The following is a 21,646-nucleotide window of genomic DNA, read 5'->3' as shown; positions in this document are numbered from 1 at the left end:
TTTAGATTGTTTGATTGTAAAAGGTATATAAGATTAAAAGGAAATTGTACATTAATTTGAACTAGATTGGCAAAAAAGTTTGATATTTCAATAAAATGTAAAGGACATTCTAATAGCATATGTTGTAGATCAGCTAGCTCTCCACATAAACATTCATCATTATCTACAAGTCCTATTTCTCTTTTGTAGACTGGAGTCAGACAGTGATTACTTCTTATTCGACAAATAGTTTTGATAAAGCCTTTGTTGGAAACTTGATTAAACCATGTCTTGATGGGAAGTGTAGGCTGGATTTTTTTGTAATAATTTCCTTTGTCTGAATTATTGTATTGTTCCTGCCATTTCGTCCGTTTGATAGATCTCATAATAGAAATTATGTCTCCCATAGGAAGTTGATAAGTATGCAGAGTGGATTCCTTCGTTGTTGCTTTTTTAGCCAGATCATCTACTATTTCGTTGTTTTTTATACCAATGTGTGCTTTTATCCAACACAATATTATATTTTTGCCCGATTTCAAAGCTTCACTGTTCATTGCTATGATGTCACTGATGATATAATTTTCTGCAAAATTATGTACATTGTATTTCAATGTCTTTACAATGCTTTGGCAGTCTGTAAATATAACATAATTGAGTTCTTTTTGATTAATACATATTTTGTATGCTTCTTTGATTGCAATGAGTTCAGCTGTGAAAATTGTCATTTTATCAGGTAATCTGTTGTTTATTTTTATACTTTTTTGTGGGTAATATATAGCATATCCAACTTTTCCTTCCATTTTTGAACCATCCGTATATAATTTCTGATAACTCCCCCAGTTTTTTTGTACACACTGAAGGTGGTCTATTTTAGTAAGGAAGTCTGTCGCACGAATATTACTTAAATGACAGTTAACTGGAGATAAATAATCTTCATAATTTAGCTTTCGAGACGAGCTTTGTTCAATTTGGTGTATGTCGCCAATGGAATTAGAAACGTTGAGGAAGCTTTCCACAACTAAAAGCAGTTTCTTTTTTTCCCAGTAATAATGAGTTAGGTATGAGGTGGTTAAATGAACAATTTTATTTAATAGCAGTTTATCGTTAACCGCTGTTTTAACTATAAATTTCTCACTTAGGTATTCCCTGCGTAATGAAAGTGGAGGTTCATTAAGCTCACATTCCATGACCAATATAGGTGTGCTACGAAGATAACCAGTGCATAACCTAAGTGCCTTATTTTTGATCCTCTCGATTTTTTGGAGTACAGAGTTTGATGCTGAGCCATAAAAAATAGATCCATAGTCTAAGATTGATCTTATCAAATTTCTGTATAGTAATATTGATATGTTTGGATCAGCTCCCCAGTTACTGACACTTACAGTCTTCATGATATTCATTGCATTTTCCATTCTTCGTAATATGTAATTTGTGTGTTCTTTCCAATTTAATTTGGAGTCTAAAAATACGCCAAGAAATTTTATTGAAGTTTTATAAGGAATACTAGTATTATCAAATTGTAGATGGCTTTGAGGAACATATCGTTTTTTAGTGAAGGTAACAATGGTTGATTTACTCTCTGATATTGTTAAGTTATTATCGGTAGCCCATTTTTTTATAATATTCAATGTCGATTTAAGGTAGTTATTACATCTATCTATTGACTTATTTTCTGCATATATCGCAACATCATCAGCGTACTGTAGGATTTTTATGTGTTGAGGAAGTTTAGTTTCTAAGTCAGCAGTATACAGTATATATAATATAGGACTTAGGATGCTACCCTGAGGTAGTCCCAAAGATGTGTATCGGGAGTTAGATTGATCTCCATTTAATCTAACGTGAACTGCTCGATTAATGTATAAGTTAATGATGTTCCATGTTACTATCTCGGGTATTCCTATTTCCAACATTTTCGCGTATAGTATGTGAAGATTAACGTTGTCGTAAGCCCCTTTTATATCTAAGAACAAAGCACTAACTGCTTTCTTATAAGTAAAGGAACTATAAATGTCTATTAAAAAGTGGCAGAGGCTATCTTGTGTGGATTTACCTTTTCTAAAACCAAACTGACTTCTTGGTAATAGGTCGTTCTTTTCTAGCCAAAATTCCAGACGGTTTTTAATAAGTCTCTCATATGTTTTTAGTATACAGGAAGCCAGACCGATTGGACGGTAAGAATCCCAATTCTTTGATGATTTTCCTGGTTTTAAAACCGGGATAATAGTGTAAACGTGCCAATCGTCAGGAATCTTTATGCGGCGCATCCAAATTTCATTATATATATTTAGTAGTGCAGCCTTACCAATTCTTGAAAGATTTGATAGCATCGAGTAGTGGATATTATCGGCACCTGGTGCTGAATTTGAGTTTTTCTTCAACGCAAAGTTTAGTTCAGTGGCAGAAAATGGTTTGACTAGGAAACGGATTGGTTCTGGATAGTCGTACAGAGCATTTAGTTGTAAATCAGGAATTACTAATTCTGCAGACGGCGGTGTGATATTTTGATGGAACTCTTCTATCCACGAAGCTTTCGACAGAATAACAGGGACTTTGTTCTTTGTTTTTCTATTTTTTATTCGGTTAACTTTTGACCATACATCTTTAATAGGGACTGACCTATTTAGGGATCCGACATAATCTCTCCAGCTATTTCTTTTAGTTTGTTTAGTGATCTTCTTGACATGTGCATCATCTTTTTTATACTTAAGTAGGTTTTCATGGTTTGGATTTTCTTTGAATATACAAAAACTTTCCTGTCTTCTTCTGACTGCTTCTTCACATTCTAAATCCCACCAGTATTTTCCTCTGGAAGTCGGTTTTTTTATTTTAAATTTGGGGATGCAGTAGGATGCAGTTGTATTTATATTGTGCAAAATTTGTTCATAAGAATTTATATCTTTAAATTGAGAGAATACATCTTCCGAATACTGTTCATATAATTTCCAGTCGACATCCTTTAAATTCCACTTTTGTGAATATGGATTATATGTATGAGTTGGTTGATCCTCTAACTCTACTCTTATAGGTGTATGGTCTGAACCAAATAGGTCTTGAAGTGTTTTCCAAGTGATCAGGTGGTTTAAGTCAGGAGTACAAATGGTCAGGTCTATTGCCGATTTCGAGAAGTTCCTAAAGAAAGTAGGAGAGCCATCATTTTTGAATATTAAATTATTATCGTCTATACAGTCCATCAAGATTTTACCTTTCATATCTGTTTGGTTGTCTAGGCCCCAGGCAATGTGGTGAGCATTAAGGTCACCTCCTATTATAAATGGTCTTTCTATAGATGTTATGAAATTGTTCCATTGTTGTAACAATAACTTGGTTCCTGGGGGAACATACATAGATATAAATGTGACAGTATATGACTTAAACTTTATTTTTATTGCTACTTTATTGACGTTTATTAAATCTACTTTCATGGTGACTTCCTCGTAATATAGGTTTGAATTTATTAAAATTGCTGAGCCACCGCCAACAGTTACTGAAAAGCGGTCGTCTCTGACAATATTGTACCCGTGAAAGTTATAATACTTTTCTGGTTTAAATCTAGTTTCTGATAATAATGCGATATCAACTTTCTGGTCTTCTAATAGGTGGATAAGGTTTTCTCTATTAGAGTTAGCCGATCTACAATTCCATTGACAAATTACCAATCTATTCATTATTATATAAGAGAGAACTTAAAACTGATTGAATTGAATTTACTAGAACTGATTTTTCTGGAATTTCAAAATTTTTGTGATTTATATTAGAGATAATACTTGTAACTATATTTGATATTAATTCTGTTAATTCTTTTGATGGTTCATGTATTTTAGATCCTTGTTCTGGATTAAATGTAGATTGATACGAAGAAGAGGTGATAATACCACCAGGTCTGTTGGACATGGGGTTTAACTTTATTATTTTTTGATGTTCCATTGTTACTTGGTCTGGTGAGGAAGAGATAGGTCGTTTGTATTTTGGTGGTTTTATTATTGTATATCTATTTGAAACTGAAGGTAGAGCGAACTGATTGGAAGATGTTTGAGACGTGGACAATTGAGTAAAGGAATATGAAGAGGATGGTGCATTCATATTTGGAGTTTGATGAGAATTTATTGAGGAATTATTGGCTGCTATAGATGCATAAGTTATCTTAGGAAAGAGTTTAATTGTTTCCTTAAAAGATAAGCTGTTTTCAGACATATAATGTTTTATTTTCTTTTGGCGATCAAATTCTGGGCATATCTCCCATTCATTAGTGAAGTGTTCACCTTCACAGGATAGACATTTTTTGTTAAACGATGATAAAGAACAAGAATCGGAAAGGTGAGATTCATGACACTTAAGACAGCGAGGATTACTTTTACACTGCTTACTCATGTGCCCATACCTATAGCAGTGGTAACAGATAATTACCTTTTGCTGGTATTTTTCAACAGTGTGTAAGACATGATTAATTACTACATACTTTGGTATATTCTGGCATTTAAAAGACACAATAACTGATTTTGTTGGATTAAATATTACTTTGTCATCTGCTACTATTTTTCTTGTTATTCGTTTCACATACTCAACCGAGAATTTGCAATGGTGATCAAATTCCTTTATTCTATTTTTAAGATATTCTTCCGATATATCTGAATCTATATCCCTTACTACACCTAGTTTAAACAATTGAAATTTTGGAATGTATGCGGTCAGATTTTTTTGAATAAGGAATTTGGAAGTAACTAAAGCATTTGCGCTACTATAATTTTTAAATGAGACCCTAACTCGGTTGCGTCCGATTGAGTCAATTTTTTTTATATAATTGTCAATTTGTGGATGTAACGTAAATAGGATCTCGCCTATTTTAACAGCGTTTAATTTTCCTGTAAAATTTAAACTGGAGTTTTCAATGAAAATGTAAAAAGGTCCTAAATCAATTTTTTCGTATAAATAAACAGGCCTGGTTTTTTCTGGTTGATCTGAGTTTACTAAAGTATTTTGTTTTTCATTAATATTGTTAAGATTAATACTATTACTTATCTTATTTTGAGGCTGGTTGGGTAGAAATCCATTTAAATCTTGTAAATCACAGCTACTATCCATCGAATTCTCAATATCAGGCGGTTCGCCTCCACTAGATGACTCCATAGAGGAGTTTTCAAGTAACGTTTAACTTATGAACACTTTCAAAATGTAAACTAAATAAGGAAAAGTTTAACAAAACTAAACAAACTAAATTAGAACGGTATAAATCAAATAATCCGCCAAAAATTAATATTTTTCGGAGAGATTTCCAAATTTAAATTAACTTTGACAATTATTTTGACGTATGATTTTAATTTTCTAAAAAGAATGTAGATTAATTTTTTTTGTTGGAATAATATACAGTTAAATTTTATTTTATAATTAAAAAACTTAAAAATAAAAACCAATAAAATCAAATGTTATAGGTACCCATTCAGCAAGGTAAAGCCCGATAAATATCATGTTTTATTTTTTTTATAAATTAAACTTAAAATAAATTATTCTAACTAAATATTAAATTCTCTACCATTTGGCTATAACAAATGTTTGATAAAACTTCCTATGATGACTTTAAATCTTCTTCAAACTTCCTAAAATCTTTAATCGCGATTATCTCTAAACAATGGTTTTGTTAGTTATCGGGTTTTCGCTCGAATCCCTCAATATGGTTACTTTAGTCAGGTGCCGTTCACACACCAGTGAGTAATACAGTTACTTCAGTCAGATGCAGTTCAACAAAATGACTCTTTGCAAAGTTCCATCTTGTTCGATAGGCAGCGAATGAGTTAAGTAAATTTACCAAAAAGTTTCCATGGCACTCTCCCTAGGTTCTATATAGGCAATAAATGAACAACATCTCAACATACAGGGTGCGCCAAACCTCTGGTTTTCTTTGATTACGGCTAAATTATAGGATATACAAAAAATATTTTTAACAAAATTGATGTAAATTGAAGCCGTCTGCAATTTAAAATTATTTTCGATTATACAGGGTGAGTCAGAACGACAGCTCGAACCAAAGTTGTGTTTTTTTAAATGGAACACCCTATATATTAAATCATTTTTGAATATATTTTTTAAAAATATTTAGAATTTATAAAAGTTATTATAGGCCTAAAGTTAACAATTTTTGAAATATTTATACTTTTATTGAGAAAAATGGTAATATTCAAAGGGCTGTGAATTAGACTTTCAAGGTAATAAAAATTTAAGTGACATGTCAAAGTTTTTTGAGTATACTGTTATTTTTAAATAAATTAACATATTTGACATATAGTCATAAAATATACAGTGTGATCACTATTTGCAAATAAGTACAAAATTTTCTCATTTTTTTTTTAAATAGGACACCCAGTATATTATTATTGCCTTTTGTAGTAAATATTACATCCTTTATTTTCGTATAAGGTTGTATGTACCTAGCATGTTTCGTTTTGTAGATATTTAAAAAAAAACTATAGATTTTACGTTTTTGCGGATTTTTTATTAAAATATTTTTTTGCAAAAAAAATAATTATAATCTGGTTTTAGAAACATACATTAAAATATCAAATATGAAAATAAAACGTAATTAAAGATTAAAATAAATCGTATACTAGTACAATTCAATTGAATTTAATAAATTAAAATTATTTTACAAAAAATATTTTACCAAACTAATGAGTGCATAAATTAGTTACTAAATTAAATAAACAACCAAATTTGATATTTACCCTAGTAATTTTTCTACCACAGCAACTTTCCTGTATCAAATTAATTGTTAGTTATATTGTATTTACGAGTAAGATCAATTAAACTTTTAATTTACCTTTTAAAGGGTACCCCCCGTTAAGATAGGCAAAATGCCCTCACTCCCAGAATTCAATTTTATAATTTTTTTTACGTTCTATGCAACTAAAAAATGAGATAACGCGGATTTTTAGCTCGCCACCCCCCCTTACCCCTCCCCCCACAGCCAAAAACGTAGATTTTTAGATTTAATTTTTTTTAGTTGGGTTGCAATCGATTTAAAAATTTCAAAAAATTCACACGTGTAGCTGAGGCATTTACAAAACATGTCTATTTTTTATGGACCCGTAGGTCGAGTGTACATAACCTCAAATTTTTTTTTAACTTTTTTAAAACCTATAACTTTTTTTTGGAGGGGGCTACAGGTCCAGTTTTTTGCATTTTGTGTATTTTATCAAAGTCTATCTCTCTGATTTTTTTCAGATTTTTCCGTTAGGTGCGCCATCTTGAAAAATCAGGAAAACTGTATTTTTAGGGGGTTTTTAGGGATTTTCTCCATTTTATAGACTGCAACATAGATCAACTGAAGGTTTTTTTAATAGATTATGTATAATTTGAAATAACTATTTTAGGATTATCAAAAATTGGGCAAACCACCTTTAAACCCCCCAAAAACCATGTTTTTTTAAGTTATGTAAGGGTTTTTGCGGGCTTAATGATATTTTTTGAGATCGATACAGCCTGAATATTTTTTTTCATTTTTTTACGTTATATGTGATTAAAAAATAAGACTAATCGCATTTTTAGCCCACCACCCCCTCCCCTGCCCCCACAAAAACGTCAATTTTTCTATTTTTTTTTTGTTTAGTAAAGTTGCAATTAATTTAAAAATTTTATGAGGCTTCTAAAAAACATATCTATTTTTTTAGACCCGTAGGTCGAGTGTACAATACATATAACCTTTTATAACGAATACATATAAACTTTGAGTTGGTCACTTTATGACTTTCATAATAATAATTTTTAATCGAGTTAAAGCCTTGAAAATGGCTATTTTCGCGTTTTTCAAATTTTAAATTGCATGTAACTCGACAACAGTTACTTTTATAGAAAAATCACAAGAGGCCTTTTTTGCTCAGGTTGATCCAGAGAATCTAAAACAAATTTGTCCTAAGTGAAAAAATTGATTTTTTGAATTCGTTTAAAAAATTGTTTAAACAATTTTCCGACCGCGGTACTGCCTTTCACCTTGTGTATTTGTTATAAGGACCTGTTTTTGAGCAAGTTTGTGCAAAAAAATGAATCGGAATAATTTACCTAATGGGGACAAGCATACAGCATGGACTATTTGCAATATGAGCCAAACGAAGATGGTTTGGAAAACATTAAACGATAGATACTGTTGTAGATGTGAGTTGCGGAAACGGCAACATAACCATAGGCTGTTGTTCGCATGTAGCTGCCATAATATGATATTTATCGCATGGAAGATATTTTACAAAAATCATCAAGCCAGCAGAATATCTTACAAAACTCTTTGACAATACAGATGTTATACCTGTAATAGACGAAGACAGCGATGAAGACTTTAGAACTGTAAAGTGTAATACCAACGAATATACTCTCCGAATACGCTAAGGGTATATACGAAGCTATATATTCTTTGGTAATACATTCTTTATTCTTTTTATGGTGTTTTACGTGGCAGTAAACGTGAAGCAAAATGACATTTTAATAGGCAGAGCAGAGATATAGGTTATGTAGATGGTACAAGCACATATTTGAATAATTACAATATGTATAATGTAAGGTAATATTAGGGTACCTACTAAATACAAATTAATGAACAAAGAACAAAATGTTTTGATTCACAAAACGACAAGAAGTATGATATATTAAAATAATGTATTTTTCTTAAATTGATTATTCTGTTTTATTTTGGTTTTTTGTATCCTACCTAAAAGATATCACAATGACATATTTACTTTATACAAAAATATTGCAAAAATTTGAAATTATTTTGTTAAATGTAGTTTACTTGAGGACAAACTGAGCAACAGATATACTGAGAAAAAAAAATGAAAACGAAAAAATGATGATTTATTGGGCAGGTTGAGAGGGAGGAGGGCTAAAATTGAGCTAAGGCTTATTTTTAAACACATCAAACGTAAAAAAAAACGAAAAAAAGAATATTCAGGCTGTATTTATCTCAAAAAATATTAAGCCTGGATCCCGCGTTAATGGTATCTAGTCGGACAAACTTTGACGTAGGTATGGAAACAGGGGAAGTTTTAATTGTAAAACGTAATTTTAATTGTGGAACGTGTCATCCTGGCAAGTTTATGATTGTGAAAACTAGCAGGTGGTTTTTAAGTTTATTCAATAGCAAATTATATAAAATATACCTAAAAACTCAGTTATTTCAAATTATTCCTACATAACCTATAAAAAAAACCTTGAGTTAATCTATTTTGAAGTATATAAAATGGAGAAAATCCCTAAAAAGCACCGAACAAATCAGTTTTGCGGATTTTTGAAGATGGCGCACCTTACGGAAAAATCTGAAAAAGTCAGAAATATAGTTTTTGATAAAATACACAAAACACAAAAAATAGACATGCAGCCATCACCAAAAAAATATACGTACCTATTAAAAACAAAAAAAAAGAGGTTATAATATGTACACTCGACCTTCGGGTCCATAAAAATAGATGATCTGTAAAAGCCTCAGCTTGTGCGTGTGAATTTTTTGTAAATTATAATTTAATAATTATTAATTATTAAATTTACACAATTTAACTAAAAAAAATGACCATTTAGAATAGTTAATTACAAAAATGCCACAAAGAAATAGCTTCAGAATAACATTTGTAATTGCAAACCAACTTAAAAAAAAATAAAATCGAAAAATTGTAATTTTTGGCTGTGGGGGAGGGGGAATAGGGGAAGTGGGCTAAAATTACAGTGACTCCTATTTTTTAAAATCATATAGAACGTAATAAAAATTAAAAAAATATTCAGGCTGTATCGACCACAAAAAATATAATTAGACCCGCAAAAATCCTTACAAAACTTTAAAAAAACATGGATTTTGGGGGGTTTAAAAGTGTTTCGCCCAACTTTTGAATATCCTAATATACTCAGTTATTTTAAATTATACATAATCTATTAATAAAACCTTGAGTTGATCTATGTTGCAGTCTATAAAATGGAGAAAATCCCCAAAAACCCCCTAAAAAAACCCCCTAAAAAAACAGTTTTCTTGATTTTTCAAGATGGCGCACCTGACAGAAAAATCTGAAAAAAATCAGGTACATAGCTTTTGATAAAATACACAAAATGCAAAAAAAATTGGACCTGTAGCTCTCTCCGAAAAAAAGTTATAGGTTTTAAAAAAGTTAAAAAAAAATTTGAGGTTATGTACACTCGACCCATGGGTCCATAAAAAATGGACATGTTTTGTGAAAGCCTCAGCTACACGTGTGAATTTTTTGAAATTTTTAAATCAATTGCAAACCAACTAAAAAAAATTAATTCTAAAAATCTACGTTTTTGGCTGTGGGGGGAGGGGTAAGGGGGGGTGGCGAGCTAAAAATCCGCGTTATCTTATTTTTTAGTTGCATAGAAAGTAAAAAAATTAATAAAATTGAATTCTGGGAGTGAGGGCATTTTGCCTATCTTAACGGGGGGTACCCTTTACTTACATCTTGAGAACGTAATTATAAAGTATGCTTTGAAACAAATGAATGTTTATTTTTATCAGCCAAATTATTTATTAAAATAAATAGTATTAACTGGTGTCACAAAAGCTGGTAATACTTTTGTAGTTGAAATTTTTGTAACAATTTTTTATATTTTAAATTTTAATTTTTCAACCGAACAATTGGTGGATATGACATTTGTTTTGGGCGAAACCATTAGAAATTATTACCAGCTTTTTTGACACGACTACTTAGATACTATTTACTTCATAATATACTTCTATAACGTTCATTTGTTTCAAAGCATACTTTATATTATGTTCTCAAGATGTAGGTAAATTAAAAAGTTATTAACTGATCTTACTCGTAAATACAATTTAACTAACAAAATTGGGTACAATAAAGTTACTGGGGAAGAAAAATTTCTAGGGTAGATTTTAAAATTGGTTGTTTAATTTAATAATTAATTTATCCATATTAATTACTTATTAGTATGGTAAAATATTGTTTGTAACATAATTTTAAAGTTATTAAATTCAATTAAGTTGCACTTGCATACGTTCTATTTTATTCTTTGATTAAGTTTTTATTTTCATCTTTTGATATTTTAGTGTATGTTTCTAAAATCAGAATATAACTTTTTTTTGCAAAAAAATTTAAATAAAATTATCGCGGATATAAAATATACGCGAAACGTAAAATCTATAGTTCTTTTTTTTTAAATTTACAAAACTAGACATGCTATATACATACAACCTTATACCAAAAGAAAGGTTGAAATATTTACTACAAAATGCAATACTAATATACAGGGTGTTCTATTAAAAAAAAATGAGAAAATTTTGTATTTGCAAATAGGGATCACACTGTATATTTTATGGCAATAAGTAAAATATATTAAATTATTTAAAAATAACACTATATTACAAAAACTTTGACCTACCACTTACATTTTTATTACCTTGGAAACATAATCCACAGCCCTATAAATATATTATTACCATTTTTCTCAATAAAAGTGTTAATATTTCGAATATTATTAACTTTAGGCCTATAAGACCTTATACAAATTTTTCATATTTTTAAAAACTATATTCAAAAATGATTTAATATATAGGCTGTTCTATTTAAAAAAATACAACTTTGGTTCATACCGTCGTTCTGACTTACCCTGTATAATCGAAAATAATTTTAAATTATAGACGGTTTTGATATACACATTAGTTTTGTTAAAAACATTTTTTGTATATCCCATAGTTTAGCCGTAATCAAAGAAAACAAGAGGTTTGGCGCACCCTGTATAAGGTCAATTTTACAACATATACAGTGTGTACGCGTAACTTGGAACCATATGGAAAACTTTTTTAATATCAATTTTACGAAAAAAGTCATTATTTATAAAATGCTCTGCATAGTCTAAAACCTAGATTCAATCATCAGATCTCAAATTTTATTAACAGTATAATGAGGTATGTCAAAAAATATGAATTTCGCTCAAGAGGAAAGTAAGCACCTTTATATTTCACAATATCGAAAATTTTTATCGAAAATTTTCACAATATCGAAAAGTTATTTGGAATTAAAAATTATGTTATAATATATAATACACTCTTCTAATTGAAGAAAAAGAAATTTTTTTTCAAATTACGGATACCCAACATTATTTTTATTACGATAACTCAGTTATTAGTAATTTTACGAAATAAAGTTATTCTTATTAAAAAAAGGTCTACGTAGTTTAACGACTAAGATGCAATTATAAGATATCAAATTTTATCAAGTTTATACGAGGTATGTCAAAAAATATTAATTTCTCTAAAGAATAAAGTATTTTTATTTTTCACAATATTGAAAATTGTTAGTTTAAAAAGTTGTTCGTAATTTAAAACTATGTTTTAATATGCAATTACGTCCTTCTACTTGAAAAATAAAGATTTTTTTACTCTTAGCGAAATTCATATCTTTTTACATATCTACCTCTTATAAAATTGATAAAATTTGATATCTTATAATTGCATCTTATTTTGTTAGACTATTCGGACCTTTTTATAAAGAACATCTTTTTTTTGTAAAATTAATAATACCGGAGTTATTGTAATAAAAATGATGTTGGGATCCGTAATTTGAAAAAAAAAATCATTTTTTTAATTAGAAGAATGTAATTGCATATTATAACATGATTTTTAATTCCAAACCACTTCACTTCTTAGCCTTCTATCGTCCACGTTTGGACATAGGCCTCTCCCAACTCCTTCCATCGGTCTCTATCCTGAGCAACATATTTCCAATTCGTTCCGGCTACTCTTTTAATATCATCAACCCATCTCATCTGTGGTCTTCCTCTCGGTCGTTTACTTTGGTAAGGTCTCCAATGTTGTATCGTGGCATTCCAACGTTGGTCTTTTTGTCTAACAGTGTGGCCTGCAAAGCTCCATTTAAGTTTGGCAACTTTTGTTGTTATGTCCTCGACTTTTGTTTTTGATCTTACCCAGTCGCTCCTCTTTTTATCTGACAGTCGTATACCTAACATTGCTCTTTCCATAGCTCTTTCTGTTGTAGCTAGTTTATTCATATTTGCCTTGGTTAGGGTCCAGGTTTGACACCCATATGTCATGATAGGAAGGATGCACTGGTTGAACACTTTGGTCCTCAAATATTGAGGTATTTTGCGGTTCTTAAGTATCCAACCAAGTTTTCCAAATCCTGCCCATGCTAGTCTTGCTCTCCTATTAATTTCCGCACTTTGGTTTTCTTTGTCAAGTTTCAGGATTTGGCCTAGGTAGATATATTCCTGGACTTTTTCTATCTCACTGCCATTTATAGTTATGCGTCTGGGGTCATCTGTGTTTGTCATTATTTTTGTATTCTTCATGTTCATTTTTAGACCGACGTATTGGGAGCTGCCTGCGAGTTCCTCTATCATAATTTGCAGTTCCTCGAATGAGCTCGCTATAATCACAATGTCGTCAGCGAATCTGAGGTGATTTAGCTTCTTGCCATTAACGTTAATGCCATAGGTTGACCAATTTGTCGTTTTGAAGACGTCTTCTAGTGCTAGGTTGAAAAGCTTTGGCGATATTACGTCTCCTTGTCTCACGCCTCTCTTAATAGGGATGGGATTTGTATTTTCGTCTAGTTGTACTATCATAGTTGCATTTTCATATATATTATGTATTAGTTGTCTATATCTCGAATCTATTCTACAATTATTAATAGCTTGTTCTATGGCCCACATCTCGATACTATCAAACGCCTTTTCATAGTCTACGAAGGCAAGAAATACGGGTAGTTGGTATTCATTTGCCTTCTCTATCAATGTTCTCATTGTCAGCAGATGGTCTGATGTACTATATCCTTTGCGGAAGCCAGCCTGTTCCACTGGTTGGTAATTGTCCATTTTGTAGGTCAACCGGTTGTTAATAATTCTCATGAATAGTTTGTATACTTGACTGAGCAACGATATCGGTCTATAATTCTGTAGGTCATATTTGTCCCCTTTTTTGTGTAAAAGTATTACTAGACTTTCGTTCCAGTCTTTAGGGATCTTGCTATTATGGAGACATTTATTAAATAGCTCTGTTAGTATAGGGATTGTTACTGTCTTACTTGTTTTCAAGAGCTCGGCAATTATACCGTCCTGTCCTGGAGCTTTATTATTTTTTAGTTCTTTTAAAGCTCTTTCTATTTCGAATCCCTTTATATTTGGTAGTACTTCTGATCCCACGTTTTTTATTTTTCTTTTGACGTTCTCCTTTGTTGATTCATTAGGCTGGCTTTGCGAGCTGTACAAGCTTTTGTAGAAGTCTTCGACTATTTTTGTTATTTTATATTTGTCCTTCTCTTCCTTACTATTGGCGTCTTTAATTTTAATGATTTTTTGAACACCCAATGCGGGTCTTAGACATTTTAAGCCTCTGTTGTTTTCAATGACTCGCTCTATTAAGTTCTCGTTCCATTTTTGTAAGTCGCGTTTTAGTTCTTTTCTAATTGTTTTATTAAGTTCTATGTATTCTTGAGTATGGCGTTTGTTTTGCGTTAGTAGTTGTCGTCTTTCCGTCATTAGTTGTTTAGTTTCGTTGCTTATTTTGTCTTCTTTAGTACTTGTTTTCTTTGCGACCTGTAGTCCGGCTTCGAGAAGGTTCTTATTGATGTTTTTGTTAATTTCGTCAATTTCATCTTGATTATGTGAAGGATCATATTTGAACTTATCCGCTAAGACCTCTCGGAATTGCTCTTCATTTGTTTTTACTTTAAAGGCATCTATTCGCGTTGTTTTTTTAAATATTCTTTTTCTCTCTTCTTTCATGTTAATATTTATTTTTGCTCTAACTATACGATGGTCACTACCCGTTGTTACGTTGTTTATTGTTGTTACGTCTTCGAATATTCTTTTGTTGTTTGAGAGAAAATAGTCTATTTCATTTTTGGTGGTTCCGTTAGGTGCAACCCATGTCCACTTTCTGTTAGGTTTCTTTTTGTAGAAGGTATTCATAATATACATGTTTTCTTGTTCCAGAAATTCCATAAGTTTTTCTCCCCTTGTGTTTCTTGTGCCGAATCCAAAATTTCCAATCTTGCTTTCAGAGTCTTCAATCTTACTTCCAATTTTGGCGTTAAAATCTCCCATTATTATTATTTTGGATTCTCTGTTGGTGTCTATAGCTTTTTTAAGATCTTCGTAAAAAGTATTTATTTCTTCATCAGTTGCCTTTTCAGTTGGAGCATAAACTTGCACAATCTTTAATTTGGTTTTTGGATTTAGTTTTAAAATCATGTATGTAACCCTGTCTGAGATGCTGTCAATTATTTGAATTTGTGATTTTCTCTTGTAAGTGTAATTCCAAACAACTTTTCTTAATAAAAATTTTTGATATTGTGAAATATAAAGGTACTTTATTCTTGAGCGAAATTCATATTTTTTGACACACCTCGTATACTGTTAATAAAATTTGACATCTTATGATTGAATCTTAGGTTTTAGACCATTCAGAGCACTTTATGAAGAATAACTTTTTTTCATAAAATTGATAATAAAAAAAGAATGTGTGTGTACTTTGTACGCACGTAAGAAGGTATACTTCTATTATTATGATTTCAACGAAATTAATATACTTAACAGGTTATTTGTATTTTATTTAAATATTAAACTAACTTTCTTTACCTACCACTTTTAAAAAATTTTTATTAAAACGATACCAAAAATATAAAAAGAAAGAATATGAATCGTCCGGGATTTGAACCCGGGACCTCTTGATCTCTGGTCACACGCTCTACCACTGAGCTATATTCCCTTTGCTTTGACAGGTTACAAGATTTCTCATACATACTGACAAATTTAATAGACCAAGTGAAGTATACAAAAATACTTTAAATATACTTAATATTATTATAAAATATCTTATTCCCGAGGAAGACAAATCCAAAGACACAAAAATTATAATAAATAATACACATACTAAAAACACTAATATATCCTTTTATATGATATAATATGACTTATTTGCTCTGACAGCGCTGATACATACATATCTTGAAAGATTAGCAACGAAATACATACTGTCTGTGTGCGCATGCGCCCGGCATTATAAAATTTCACTCTCGATCGTAAAGACGTATAACTTCAAAAAAGTTTCCCATATGGTTCCAAGTTACGCAGACACACTGTATAAGGGCAATATCTTAAAATCAGAAGAACGAAGCACAAATCAGAATATCATAGAACACATGAGTTACGACTTACGACTATCTAATGACTGCATCACCAATATTATAATATGTACACCATTATTGAATCAAATGCAACAAAGACCTTAGATTAGAACTGAGAGTAGAGCTTTGACATGTTACATGTTTTCAATACAGCAATATGAACTTGAAAGCTGGTCATTGAAGCAAGAATACATAAATAAGCTACAGTCATTTGAAATGTGGTGTTACAGAAGGATGCTTAGAATAGCATGAACACAGAAGAAAACAAACAGAAATTGCAAGAAATAAGCAAAGAATACGAAATAATAAACACAATAAAAATAAGAAATTTACAATATCTAGAACACATACTGAAGGGACAGCGATATGAAGTGCTAAGACTGATAATACAGGGAAAGATAAGGTGAGGAAGGAGTAGTTCAAATGTGGTTCTAATAACTCTTCAGAGCAGCCGTAGATAAAGATTATAGTGATGATGACATCCAATCTCTGATTGGGAGACGGCACATAAAAAAAGAAGATTATTGAATTATAAAATACAGTAAAACCTCGATAGAACGGACCTCTATTTAACGGACTTCGGATATAACGGACAAAATTCGATCGAATGAAAAAAAATTTGAATTAAAAAAATATGAAAAGTCGAATTCTGGAAGAAAAATTAGCAAGGAAAGGATCTCGGCACTAGTTTGTACTCAAGCCGATGGATCGCATGGATTGACTGTTATAATTATTGGCAAATCTCGTAAATCTATGAAGAGTTGTCAAAGATATAATACATAATCTGCCTGTTTCATATTATCGCTCTAATAAGGACTGGTTCACCTCAGATATTTTCAAAAATTCGTTTTTTTAAAGAATTTGTACCTGCAGTGAGAAAATTTCAAGAGAAGAAACTGAAAATACCGCCGATAGAGGTGAATTGTTTATTGATTTTAGACAACACTCCTGCTTATCCCCCTGAAAATATTCGTCATTCAGAAGATGGAAACTTTAATTGAATTGTTTTTCCAAAAAATACATAGTTTATTCAACTCATGGATCAGTAAATAATTTTGGCAACCAAATGAGTGTATTGTAGAAAGTTTTGAGATGAAGTCGAGAAGTAAAAAAGTAGCAAACAAAACTTAATTCCTTTCTTAACTCAGAGATTTGGACACTGTATCTAAAGTACTACAGCATATATTTTCAAAAAAAAAATTGATTGATTTTAAACCTATTTTTATATAACGGACTTTCGGCTTTAACAGACATACCGTCCCCCCAATTAGTCCGTTATATCGAGGTTTTACTGTATATGCAAATGATTCCACAAGCCTTACGGGTAATTTATATATTAAACAAGTAAGTAAGGGACAATAAAATAAATAATTCATTCAAAATAAACAGCACATCATATTTTTACAAATTTTATATACTTCATACCTCGTATAAAATTGACAAAATTTAATATCGTATAATTTTATCTTGGTTACTAGACTATGAAAAACTTTTTATAAAGAATAACTTTTTTTCGTAAAATTAATAATAACGGAGCTATCATAAATAAAAATGATGTTGGGTGTCAGTGATTTGAGGAAAATTTTTCAAGTTTTTTTCAATTAGAAGAGTGCAAATGCAGATTATAACATATAGTGTAGGAAACAAAGGTTGAACCTTGCAAAATGGACACAAGTCCGGTTTTATTTTTTTTCTGGTATATCAAGAGGTGCTTATTATAAGACTAACTTTTTCTGAAAAAATTTCGCCCCGGAACCCCCCTTTTCACCCCTTTAAAGGGGGTAATTTGTGGTTTTTGCGGAACGTAGCCCTTCCTGTACCTTTTACAAAAAAATTTTTTTATAGAAATATGAAGAGGACTATATTTTCTACGATTTTTTTCCGGCAGCATATGTCTATCATCCACCGTTTAGCAGGGGTGGCGCCCCAAAGTTAACAAGTTTTAACAAAAGATGTTTTTAAAAAATATATATTTTTCCCTAACTGTAACGGCAATTAAGAAGAAATCCTGCGGCAATTATTCACAAATAAGTGACTGATTTTTTGGTATAGAATTCACTTAAGGGTAATTGCCCTATTTTTAATTACAGGGTGTTACATTTTAAAAAACCCCTTTTTATACCATCTGAACCGTTTATGCTAGAGTAAAAAGACTTTTAGCAATTACCCACGTACTGGTGCTATTTACAAATTTGTACAATGCACCCCCATTTTTTTCCCGGAACCACCCCAAAAAAAGGAAGAATTAATAAATAAAGTGATTTTCTTGAAATCCTTCACACACAATGCCCTTTATTAATATGCTTCATATATCATTTTGTGCACGTTATTATTACCCATGCATGGACACCAAAAGCGATATCCTAGTGCAACCCCAAAAAAAGGAAGAATTAATAAATAAAGTGATTTTCTTGAAATCCTTCACACACAATGCCCTTTATTAATATGCTTCATATATCATTTTGTGCACGTTATTATTACCCATGCATGGACACCAAAAGCGATATCCTAGTGCAACCCCTGTAGCCAAAAAAAAATAAATAAAATGGGGGGTTAAATTTTTTTTTTATTTTTTGCTTTTTGATCCATATGGGCATATGCTTCATTAATAGTGATTTTCAAAAATATATATGGTTATTGCAACATCCCTGCGGAAACCACCCCTATCCTTGAAAATATACTGCAGAAACTACCCCTATCCCTTGGCGAGGATGTTTTTACGATTTTCTCATTACCTATGCATTCTTTTTAAACAAATCTTATACAAGGTTAAAGACCACTATTTACTCTAAAAATTGGTCCTATTCATTTTTTCGTATAAGCAACCGTTACGGCACAGTGGCGCCGTAAACCTCATATATGCTTTGGCGGGCTCCAGTTTTTGTGTTTTTTTTTCGTCATCTGTTCGTTTTATTGATAAAGTACTAATGTAAAATAAAACAACACAGTGTAACCTACAAATTATGACCTATGCACATTTTACAATCTTTGCGCCCCAAAGACACAGTGGTGGCCCAAAATCAATTTTTGCATATTTTCGCCACCTACACGCATTTTATTGCATTAATGCTACCTTAATAGCACAATATTTACCCTTAGGTGGTCACTCAGTGGCGGATCCAGGGAGGGGTGATGGGGGTGATCACCTCCCCCCCTCTCAAACCAAGTGATATTATATTCAAAGATTATTATTCAACAATATTCTTTTATTTTTATAGAAATTTAGCCAATTGGAACCCCCCTCTTAACGATGCTTAATCCTCCATCGTCGCTAAAGCATAAAAAGTATGCCATTCTTATAAAAATAATAATATAAGTATTTTTATAAAAATAAGTGAATATTTTTATAATCTTTGAATATAATATCACTTGGTTTGATAGGGGGTCGAGGTGATCACCCCCATCACCCCTCCCTGGATCCGCCACTGCTTAGCGACCACCTAAGGGTAAATATTGTGCTATTAAGGTAGCATTAATGCAATAAAATGCGTGTAGGTGGCGAAAATATGCAAAAATTGATTTTGGGTCACCACTGTGGCTTTGGGGCGCAAAGATTGTAAAATGTGCATAAGTTATAATTTGTAGGTTACACTGTGTTGTTTTATTTTACATAAGTACTTTGTCAATATAACGAACAGATGACGAAAAAAAAAACAAAAACTGGAGCCCGCCAAAGCATATATGAGGTTTACGGCGCCACTGTGCCGTAACAGTTGCTTATACGAAAAAAATGAATAGGACCTAATTTTTAGAGTAAATAGTGGTCTTTAACCTTGTATAAGTTTTGTTTAAAAAAAATGCATAGGTGATGAGAAAATCGTAAAAACATGCTCGCTAAGGGATAGGGGTAGTTTCTGCAGTATATTTTCAAGGATAGGTGTGGTTTCCGCAGGGATGTTGCAATAACCATATATATTTTTGGAAAGCACTATTGGTGAAGCATATGCCCATATGGATCAAAAAGCAAAAAACAAAAATAAATTTTCAACCCCCCATTTTATTTATTTTTTTTTTTGGCTACAGGGGTTGCACTAGGAAATCGCTTTTGGTGTCCATACATGGGTAATAATAACATGCACAAAATATGAAGCATATTAATATAGAGCATTGTGTGTGAAGGATTCCAATAAAATCACTTTATTTATTAATTCTTCTTTTTTTTTGGTGGTTCCGGGTAAAAAATGGGGGTGCATTATACAAATTTGTAAATAGCACCAGTACATGGGTAATTGCTGAAAGTCTTTTTACTCTAGCGTAAACGGTTCAGATGGTATAAAAAGGGGGTTTTTAAAATGTAACACCCTGTAATTAAAAAAAGGGCAATTACCCTTAAGTGAAACCTATACCAAAAAATCAATAAATTATTTGTGAATAATTGCCGCAGGAGTTCTTCTTAATTTGCGTTACAGTTAGGGAAAAATATATATTTTTTAAAAACATCTTTTTTAAAAACTTGTCAATTTTGGGGCGCCACCCCCGCTAAGCGGTGGATGATAGACAGATGCTGTCGGGAATAAATCGTAGAAAATATAGTCCTCTTCATATTTCTATAAAAGAAATTTTTAGTAAAAGGTACAGGAAGGGATACGTTCCGCAAAAACCACAAATTACCCCCTTTAAAGGGGGTGAAAAGGGGGGTTCCGGGGCGAAATTTTTTCAGAAAAAGTTAGTCTTATAATAAGCACCCCGTGATATACCAGAAAAAAAATAAAACCGGACTTGTGTTTATTTTGCAAGGTTCAACCTTTGTTTCCTACACTAATAATTTTTAATTATAAACAATTTTTCTCAATGACAATTTTCGATAATGTGAAATATAAAGACCCTTTACTCTTAAGCGAAATTCATATTTTTTGACATACCTCGTATACTGTTGACAAAATTTGATATCTGATGATTGCGTCTTAGGTTTTGACTATGCAGAGCATTTTATAATGTATAACTTATTTTCATAAAATTGATATTAAAAAAGTTTCCCATATGGTTCCAAATTACGTAGACACACTATGCCAAAAAATTATAATTTAAAAATAAAAATCTACCTGATTTGTAATTTATCTCCAGAGTCGCCCATTCTCGAGGAAATGAATTTATTCCAACTCAAACGTCCTCACTGTACCTATAACTTCAGAGGCTTATATCTTAAAACCATGATTTTTTGGAGCTATGCGCCCATTGAGTCTTTTGTTCTACACATCAAGGACTACCAGAACCCAAAGTTTCAGAGCATTTGACAGAGAGCCATTTTCCATAAGGTTTCCTTTATCAGTCTCTCCCATACCTGTCCTAACACTAGTCGTTACTCCCTCATACATATCTCTCACAATCTTTACATATTTTTTTTTGTGGTCCTCTCCGATATTTTTGTTTAGTTTCGCTTTTTACTTCGATGTCCAGAACAAGCAGCTTATCTGTTGGCTTACTGTCTCACTAACTATTACCTTGCAGTCCTTGCATTCACGTATGTCTTTTTTCCTTATCATGAAGTAGTCTATTTGGGATTGATATTGTCCACTTTTGTAGGT

At 31.4% G+C, this 21,646-nt stretch overlaps 1 protein-coding gene across 1 annotated transcript in view; it reads right to left on the bottom strand.

Annotated features, from left to right (window-relative positions):
* Window positions 1–21,445, bottom strand: part of LOC114345371 (uncharacterized) — a 46,992-nt gene extending 25,547 nt beyond the window's left edge. Inside the window, exon 1 of the mRNA XM_050663262.1 lies at window positions 21,164–21,445. The gene's annotated coding sequence lies outside the window, so the exon portion shown is untranslated. The remainder of the gene's footprint in view (window positions 1–21,163) is intronic.
* Between the last annotated feature and the right edge of the window lie 201 nt (window positions 21,446–21,646).

This window comes from Diabrotica virgifera, chromosome 1, assembly GCF_917563875.1.
Source record: "Diabrotica virgifera virgifera chromosome 1, PGI_DIABVI_V3a".
Taxonomy (NCBI): Eukaryota; Metazoa; Arthropoda; class Insecta; order Coleoptera; family Chrysomelidae; genus Diabrotica; species Diabrotica virgifera.
The sequence above is the reverse complement of the archived record's forward strand: the minus strand, read 5'-3'. Positions and strand labels throughout refer to the sequence as shown.